The sequence below is a fragment of the Odontesthes bonariensis genome, chromosome 9 (assembly GCF_027942865.1).
Source record: "Odontesthes bonariensis isolate fOdoBon6 chromosome 9, fOdoBon6.hap1, whole genome shotgun sequence".
NCBI classification, from domain to species: domain Eukaryota; kingdom Metazoa; phylum Chordata; class Actinopteri; order Atheriniformes; family Atherinopsidae; genus Odontesthes; species Odontesthes bonariensis.
In genome coordinates, this window is record NC_134514.1 from 28,869,650 (window position 1) to 28,879,498 (window position 9,849).

The 9,849-nt window shown below is 43.1% G+C and overlaps 1 protein-coding gene across 1 annotated transcript in view; it reads left to right on the forward strand.

Moving 5' to 3' along the window:
• The window catches only part of LOC142388547 (apolipoprotein A-I-like), a 282,451-nt gene that overhangs the window by 97,383 nt on the left and 175,219 nt on the right, over positions 1–9,849 (forward strand). The gene's annotated exons all lie outside the window — the stretch shown is intronic.

The window sequence follows — 9,849 nt, forward strand, 5'->3', positions numbered from 1 at the left end:
ACACGGATGCGGACTTTGAAAAGAAAACTGGATTTATTTAAAGCAAAAAACAAGGTTCAAACTTAAAGCGCGGCTGAGCCGGAATCAAAAAACGTAGCTGAGGAAAAACAAACAAAAACACTAGGCATGGCATAGAATATATAAATACTTATCATGGGCAAAAACTGGTAGCATGGGTGAGTAGACAAGGCAGGCATGAATGGCAACAAAGATCCCGCAAACAGAGAGGGGAGACTGGAGACTAAATAGGGAGTGAGAGTGATTGGGGAGTGAGTGCAGCTGAGGGAAAAAACACAGGTGAAGTGAGTGAAACTAATGAACTGGTAAGTGACGTTAGGGGAAAAGCAATGGCAAAAACTAAAAACCAAGACATGAACACAAAAACGTACCGGAATTAGGCATTAGTCCGCAAATATGTCCAAATGTTTCAGGCACGCACGCCAATCAGGCTGAATTGATTTGAGAATCATCCCCAGTCAGCTGAATGACAGCCAATGTAACGCGGCTCTGGTTTAACCTTATTTTGTTTAAAATAAGCCAGTATAGACATGGCAACGTGTGAAATTGCCATTTAGATAGAGTTGAATGTAACGAATGGGTTATAAACGTGACGTTTTGGGGTAGCCTGTGTGACGTCCACAAAAGTGTCATTTGTGTGGTGGGAAATAAGAACTGTGGTGTTCTCTAAATACAATATATTTTATTGTACTGTATTTTATTGTACTGTATTTTATTTTGAGGGAAAAATATCCTCAGAGTTCATGCATTTAGAACTCCAGGCCAGCAGGGGGCAGAGTTGAGGGACGGGTTTGGCTGCGCGCATTGTGGGTTGTTTTCATTGCTGTAGAAAGCTTGAGAACTTGAAATACCGTCTCCTCATCTCTCTCCTGTGTTACAGGTGGGTAAAGGTACAAAAACATCACAAAGCTATGATTTAGCCGGGTAGACATGTGTTTGGGAAAGAGGTGAATTGATTTAGTGAAGTGATTTTTGTTAGAACCTGTTTTTGATGTTGTTTCTGATACGTTGTAATGAGAGAGTAAAAGCCGACAGAGTCGCTGTCTGATTTTGCGCGCGCAAATCATTAAGAGTCATTAGCTCAACACACACACCTTTCAACGTGCATGTACACACCGAAATGTTTTATGACCTATTTTTAAGTGTAGCCTACTTGTTAGCTACTGTATATTAGCTTTCCACCATCAGTTAAAATCGTTTTCTACTCAGTTCATAGGCCTATACGAATGTGTATAAGTTAAAAAGGGGATTTGAGTTGATATAAAACATTTTATCTAGTTCTGAACATGCCCTGCAGTACTGTATTGACTTAATACTGGTAAAATACTGTGAATGGGAGTTTATAAGTATCCTGAACATTTAGCTGGTTAATATTACCATTGTTTATATATTTCATTTTATTAAATTGGATGCAAGTATGAAGAGTATGTGAACTTTTCATTTGACATTATTTGATTTGATATGATTTTGTACGGACATGTACACTGAAACATTGTGATGTTTAGAAGACATTGAATATATAATATGTGAAACATAAAATGAGTCTTGTTGAGGACGATGTAAATAAAATTGCTGTAGAAAGCTTGAGAACTTGAAATACCGTCTCCTCATCTCTCTCCTGTGTTACAGGAGTCAATCTGTCATTACGGTGCCGTTGCTACGGTATCCGTTACAGATTTTTGGTGGCCCGTACGGGGAGCGGCAGCTGATGCGCAGGCCACAAGCACAACCCGAATCATCAGTTTAAAGCGTTCCGGGAGTTGACGCCTATTCAGCCCATGCAGTTGGAGGAAGATTGGGTGCTACATCCACGATGCCAGTGTGTCCCTTCATCTCCTGATGACAAAGACATAACCTACCTCGACCACCCATCATCCCAGATGTGCAGGCCCTGCTTCCACTAGAAGGCGTGCCTGTGAGGCGACGACTGTGCACACGTAGGACCAGACCATAAGCCACGGGTGAAAGAGCTACCAGGAGGAGCGGCCAACGGTGAGGGGAAAGGGAAAAGCAGCCATGGCGGACGGTGAGAGAAAAGGCTTGGTGTGGAGCATCAAGAAGAGTCTGCTCACCCTGACAGCCGATGAACTTTTCCAACTCGCCCAGAGTGTTGGTCCTGTGCTGGGGAGAGATTCATCCATGCTTCAGCGTGGCGAGGAAGAGAACTGCTTTGAGCACATTCTAGCTTTTATGAACGGTGAGACTCTGGTGGAATCTGAGGATTCAGGTATGGCAATATTGTTGGAACTTAATGATACTGTGAATAATGTCATACAGAGTCGTGATGTCCAATCGAAAGCAGGCACAGAGGTTACTGTGCACAATGTCTTGTCACCCCCAGTTCTGGCTGAGAATGTAACACTAGGTCAGCCAAACACAGTTAATGATCAAATGACAATTGATAATGTGACAGTCGGTATCCCTAACATTAACACAACTCACACAGCTACGGTTAACATAGGTACCTCTTCACCAATTACCAATCCTCCAATAACACATACAGCTGTCAAAACCACACAGAACACTGACACAGAGCTACAGGACATGCTTTCTAGCTACGCTGAGCTTAGCAACAAAGTCCTACAATACATAAACAACCCCACATCATCACCTACACTTACACCTACACCAGTACAACCTATGTCACAATCTAACAACAATCACACATCTGGACCACACTCATATGGTAAACATGACCGAGTCGACCCCCTTCAAGACCTTCCACTGCTTCGTCGTGAGTTCAAGATTTAAGGTGGACAGATCGGTGATCAGAGCTCAGACTTAAGCTACAACAATATATGCAGACAAATCGACGAGGGAGTTAGAGAACGATTCAGTGAAGCTGAAATATTAAGAGGTGTTCTCAGAGTTATCAAGTCGGGAAACTTTAAAGACATGCTAATGCACAAGGATGATTTGACCGTAGATGAGCTCAAAGGCTTTTTACAATTTCACTTAGGTGGGCGAAGCAACACAGAACTTTTCCAGGAGCTGATGTGCACAAAACAGAATGATGGCGAAACACCACAACAGTTCTTGTACCGTGTCATAGGCCTCAAACAAAAGATCCTGTTTGCTTCAAAATATGCTGACACAGAAGTAAAATACAATGCAAACACAGTTCAAGACATTTTCCTTCATACGATATATCAGGGCCTCAGTCATAAGCATAATGACATTCGCAGAGACCTGAAACTATTACTCTCAGATAGCAGTGTGTCTGATGAGACCATCCTAAAACAAATGATGAAGATAACGAACACTGAGAATGAGAGACAAAGACGTTTAGGGTCAGTTGTGAAGCAGAAACAAGTAAGCGTGCATAGCACAGAGCTTGAAGTTGCGGCAGTACAGGGCAATAGTACAAAGAAAGATGCTCCAGATAAGCAGCCACAGGCTGATGCGCTTCAACAGCTAACCGAGAAAGTAGAGGAGTTAATAAATATATTTGAACTCTTACAACGACCACTGCAGAATCAGAACCCAGAATCGTGCCACCATTGCCAAGTTAAAGTGGATCAAAAGAAAACGAGATCGTATAGCTGCGCTAATTGCATTGAACAGAACCGCCCAGGTTGTACTCATTGTTTTCATTGTGGTGAAGACGGCCACAGGGCAGTGGGCTGTCTGAAGAAGCCCAAGCGTCAGGAAAACTGGAGCCGGTCTCTGCCACGGGACAAGCAGTGACCGGTTTCACGTTCAGTCCCGTGGTGCTGAGTGTATCGTAGAGGGTCCTGAGAGTCGTGCAAAGATAGGTTTAGTGAATCGGAGAACAAAAACAGAAAACAATGAACAAATCCATCCTGAATCCCCCCTTTCCCTACCTACCCAAACAAGTAGGCGCCTGGCCAAGTTTATAGGAGACAAAGCCCTTGCACGATGTGACCTCAACGGCTTGACAGTCAATGCTTTATTAGACACTGGAGCTCAGGTGAGCATGATTGACAGGAGCTGGAAAGAGAAGTATTTACCAGACGCACCCATTAGGTCACTCAGCGAAATATTTGATGACAGAGAAGAACTGGAAGTCCGTGCTGTGAACGGAGAAACACTTCCTTTTGATGGCTGGGTCCTAATTGCAGTCAGCTTCAGTGGAAATGGTGCTCTTAGCCAGTCTATCATGATGCCTTTCCTCATTTGTAGCATCCCACTGGCACAGCCACTACTTGGATTTAACGTGCTAGAGGAAGTGATTCTGAACAGACCAGCAGAGCTTGTTCCAGCCCTAACCACGCTTCTTTCCGATGCAATATCTGTCCCTGCTGAGAAAGTTGAGCTGCTAGTGAATTTTATTCAGACGGACAAACCCCCCACGTATAAGGGACAGTTAAGAACTGGCAATTATGACACTGTGGTTTTAGCCGGACAAGTAGCCCGGGTTAAGTGTCAATTCCCATCCGCTGTAGATCAGTCAGACCCTCTCCTTTTGTTTGAACCCGATGAAAACAGTGCTCATTTCACTGAGCTCGAGATCTGGGAGGGCTTACTAGAAATACAGGCTTCAAAGAGACCTTATGTCATCATACCAGTGAAAAATAACACAAAACATTCTGTCACCATACCAAGGAAGACAGTATTGGGTAGTGTTCAGACTGTGGCTAGGGTGATTGAGACCAATCCACTAGAAATGTCAAAACCTAGAGTAGTAGTTAATGCCGCAACAACACCTGCTGCTCAAACTGTTCCAGCCCCTTGGCAGCCTCCCGTTGACCTAAGCCACCTGAGTGATGACGAACAAGTGAAAGTCAAGCAAATGTTGTGGGAAGAGTCAGCTGCTTTTGCACGAGACACTCATGATATTGGATGTATTCCTAGCTTACAGATGTCGATCAACCTCAAGGACGAGATTCCAGTGCAGAGAGCCTACTCCTCAGTCCCCAAACCACTGTTCAAAGAAGTGAAAGAGTATGTACAAGACCTGTTAATGAAAGGTTGGATAGTGAGATCGAAGTCCTCGTATGCTGCACCAGTGGTCTGTGTCCGGAAAAAAGATGGTACTCTCCGCCTCTGCATAGATTATCGTCTCTTGAATCAGAAGACCATCCCTGATCGACATCCCTTACCTAGGATACAAGACTTGATGGACACCCTTGGTGGCTATTCCTGGTTCAGCATCCTTGACCAAGGAAAAGCCTACCATCAGGGTTTTATTGCCAAAGATTCCCAGCACCTCACGGCATTCATTACCCCATGGGGGCTGTATGAATGGGTTCGTATCCCATTTGGCCTCTCTAACGCCCCCGCAGCCTTCCAGCGGAGTATGGAAGAGATGTTAGGTCCCTTGAGGGATGAGTGCTGTCTCCCATATCTTGACGATGTGCTTTGCTATGCAAAAACATTTGAAGACCACGTGGAAGGGGTCCGCAAAGTACTTCAAGCTCTTCAGCATACCCTAACTTCGACTCACCTTTTGTATTACACACGGATGCTTCCGACCAGGGGCTGGGCGCAATCCTTTATCAACACCAGGATGGCAAGTTGAGAGTTATTGGGTACGGGTCTAGGACTTTAACTGCAGCTGAGCGAAACTATCATCTGCATAGTGGCAAACTAGAGTTCCTTGCCCTGAAGTGGGCTGTGTGTGAAAAGTTTAGGGATTACTTATTTTATGCACCTCACTTCACAATATATACAGACAACAATCCACTGACCTACGTCATGACCACAGCCAAGCTAAATGCTGTAGGACATCGGTGGGTTCGGCAACTCTCAGATTTCAGGTTTGATATAAAGTACAGACCAGGAAAGTCTAACATAGATGCTGATACGCTATCGCGTCTCCCTTTAGACATCGAAGCTTACACTGAGTCCTGTACCAAAGAGTGTACTGGAGATGTAGTTCGCGCTGTATGGGATGGAAATAAGGTAGCAAAACAGAAAGATGTAGCCTGGGTGGCAGCTCTCAACATCTCATCTCAAGCATACTCATCTCCCTCCTTCGATCAGTTAACTGCAATAAGCCACAACGAACTTGTGGAGGCACAACGTGCAGATGGAGCCATCAATGAAATCATTAAGTTAAAAGAGGCTGGCACACCATTAACTGATGAAATGCGAAAAGGTGCAAGTGTTGCCGCAAGAAGGCTATTCCATGAATGGGGAAAGCTAGTCTTAGAGAATGGTCTCCTTTACAGGTTTGCAAATGAAAGAAAACAGTTGGTTCTCCCTGCCAAATACAAAGATCTTGTCCTGAAGAAACTTCATAACGAGATGGCTCATGTTGGCACAGAAAAAGTTCTGAACCTCGCCAGAGAGAGGTTCTATTGGCCTTTCATGGCTCGAGAGATTGAAGACCATATCACCAAGAAATGTCCATGCATAAAATCAAAGAAGCCAGTTAGTCATGTTCGTGCCCCAATGGGTAGTATCACATCAAGTTCACCACTAGAGTTGGTGTGTATCGACTATTTACACCTAGAGACCAGCCGTGGTGGCTATGAGTACATCCTGGTGGTTGTTGATCATTTCACACGGTTTGCTCAAGCTTATCCAACAAAAAATAAAAGTGGAAAAACAGCAGCTGAGCGTATCTTTAATGATTTTATCCTGCGTTTCGGATATCCGTCACACCTGTAACTTTCGTTTAGACTGATTTAACTTGACACTCGCCAGATGAATGGGCTCCGCCTTGTTCCCCGAACATTCTCAGAAAGTTCAGCGGACATACACGCGGGTCTGGCGATAAATAAAAGTACCCTTAACATGATTCCCTTGGTCAAGTGAAAAATGGTTGATGAAATGTGCAGTTTATGAGCTCTAAATGAATAAAATAGCGTGAGTTTTCAGAGAATTTTGTCCCGGGCCCAGCCAAACCTGTCAGCGGTCCTGGATGCACTATACACCTCATAGATGAGTGGGATTGAGTTGCTCACTCTGGACTGGAAAAAGACTTGTAAAGAAAAGAGCTGCAAATTCATGGCTTGACAGGGGAATGCTGTACTATTTTTTTTGTGGTATTTTAACAAAAACATTTCTCAGACATTTTACTAAGACCTCAGGAAACGTTGTCAACTTCTGGGAGAAAAAAATTGCCTACTTATCTTCATTAAGGAAAAAAAGAGTGAAAAAAACTTTGATTTATTTGAACACTATCTGAAATGTATCTCATGGCTTTTACCATCCAAAGAAGTTAGGAGTATAGACCAGGAACAGTTGACAACATCTTTATTCATAATTTATCTGCAGCAGCAAAAATTCACTGGCTCCTGCCTCTCACATGTGAATAATTTCAGTTTTTCTTCCTTCTCTTTGACGGTTTATCTTCATTGAACATTTGATTCACATTTAACAAAAGGACCTATGAGACCATCATTCTCTATGCTACTAATGTTTTATGGTATGTACCTAGAGATTTTAAGCTAATTCGGTTGACAATTTGCGTCTCACTGATTCGAATGAAGTGGCTAATCATTTCAAATCCGCATAGCTGAAGCACTGATACAAATCCTTCGAGAGAGCAATGGAAAACATGATCATAATCTATTGCAAATGATGGAGGTTGTGTTGAGGAAAAACAAGTATCAAAACACCTGAATCCCCAAGAGCCAAATCAGGCTGACGCCGGGGCTGTGGTAGCGGCAGAAACAAAGCGAGAGTGTGTGGGATGGCCTTTGAAAACAATCATCTGCCATTGCAACAGATCGGGCAGCAATAGACTGGAAACTAAGCCAGGCCGCAGAAGCTGCTCCTTCTCTGAAACACTTGGTATGCTAATGTGTGTCCAGTTATTCGATTGTTCCGCTGAGCAGCCGAATCTGTTGTTGTCCTGACCACAGAAATCAATAATGTCACACTGTCCTGCCAGTATTGAGAAACAGTCAAGAAGTATGCTTTGGCAACACTTCACACTTGGCAGCCATTCACCCCAACGACAGTAATGTTTGTGATTAGTGCATTGTTTCACGCTAAGTCCAAAAAATGAAAAACTAGTTCACAATGCATGGAAACTCCTTCATTATAATTTCTCCCGAGACTTTGACAAATGCTCTCCCGATGCCGGGTTGTTTGAATGTGCTTCCTCACGAAGCAGTGTTAGCTGTCCTGCTCTTTGTAATCTCTCTTAACTAAAGCTGCAGTGTTTGTTGAAAACCGTGCAGAATGGAGTTATGCAGTTTCCATGACTCGTAGTTTTGTTGGAGTAATACTTAAAAGTAAACTAATTTAGGCTCCTGTACATATGAGACCAGTGCTTGTTTAGTAGTAAATGTCACAAATTGCAGATGTTTGAATACATTCGGTTTGCTGGGTTGTGCATTAACGATGCAGCGCTGTCCTTTAAGACTGACCGTGATGAAGCTCCTCATTTGCAGTATGAAAGGTCAATGTGTGCGTTAAAGGCGAAGAGATTCACATGTAACCTGCCGTTTGAAAGCTGCGTTGGGATATTTAGGCAAAAGCCAATTGCACCTAATCGACCATATCTATTATGATCAATTAATTTCCACTAGGATGCCAATGCAAATGTCAAAACTCAAGAACAAATCACTGAACTTAATGCGTACTTTGGGACACAAGACAAGATTGAAAGTATCCAGTCTTAAAGGGATAGTTCGCCTCTTTTGACATGAAGCTGTATGACATCCCATATTAGCGATGTGAGGTCTGACTTTTTCTGGAGGGACGATTTTGTGATGCAAATGTATTACTCTTTTGAACGCATATTATTTTGAGAAGCAAAACGCTTTATTTTTGTGGCCCCAGTCAACTAGCCGGACTACCCTCGTCAACGCCAAAACTCGGCTGGAACTCGGCTCACAGGACGCAGCGTGGGGTAAGTCAATGTTCATAAATGATATTGCTAATATGGGACGTCATACAGCTTCATGTCAAAAGAGGCGAACTATCCCTTTAACTCTCTGGAAAACTGACACAGGTTTTCAGTTTCTGCGGCAGGTTTGGTCTCTTTGTTACCTCTCAGATTATTGCCCTTCTTGTTTGGTGGTGAGTTTTGGTGGTCTGCTCCTTCTTGGCAGGTTTGTTGTGAAATAGTATATACGACATATAATTAAATCTCCTAAATATGGATAAGACTAGGCTGCAGACTCAAACATCACTGTGGTCAAAGTTTGTTTTTTTTTTTGCATCCGTCGCGTCAACACAGCGCACGTGCTCTAAACTTCCGGATTCCTCTTCCTTCAAGACAATCATGATTAAGTACGAGTCGAATACCTTCCAAGAGAGAGGGAAGGTTCATCCAGACTGGAACCAAAGAAACGCCAACATAAAATCACAGACGCACAGTAAAACCTGCCATTTAAAGTGAAATATCTGGCCATTCATTCAATCCAGTCGCCCTATCTCAACCTTTATTGACCTTTTTTCAATGTAAATTTAATAAATAATAAGCGAAATGCACCCATGCTTTTTGGTCTATTTAGTCTTTAGATTTTAGTGGAAACTAATTATACCCACCCCCCCAAAAAAAGTCAAAATGTAACAGATGAATACATCATTAACCTCTTTAGTTATTGTGGGCAACACCAACTTTGCACAAAACAGGCCCGTGGGGTCTGTGTATATCGGATTCTGCTTCCTGTCTTTGTTTGTTTCGTTTACTCTGGAAATGTCACATCTGTCCCTATTGTAGAAAGTTTTTAAACTTCTGTCCAACCTCTGTTTATGTTTGGGCTTCACCCATCCTTGCCGACCGGTTCTGGCTTCCTCTGGGTGCTAACGTTTAGAAGAATTTCATATTTCACTGTGAAGATTTGTTCAAACAGTTGCTGTGATTCACAGCCAGTAACAATACAACTGAGAGAAAGAAAAAAATACCTAACATTTAGGATAAGTAAGGGAAATGTGCAGCAATCCCACTGGGGAAGATCTGCATGG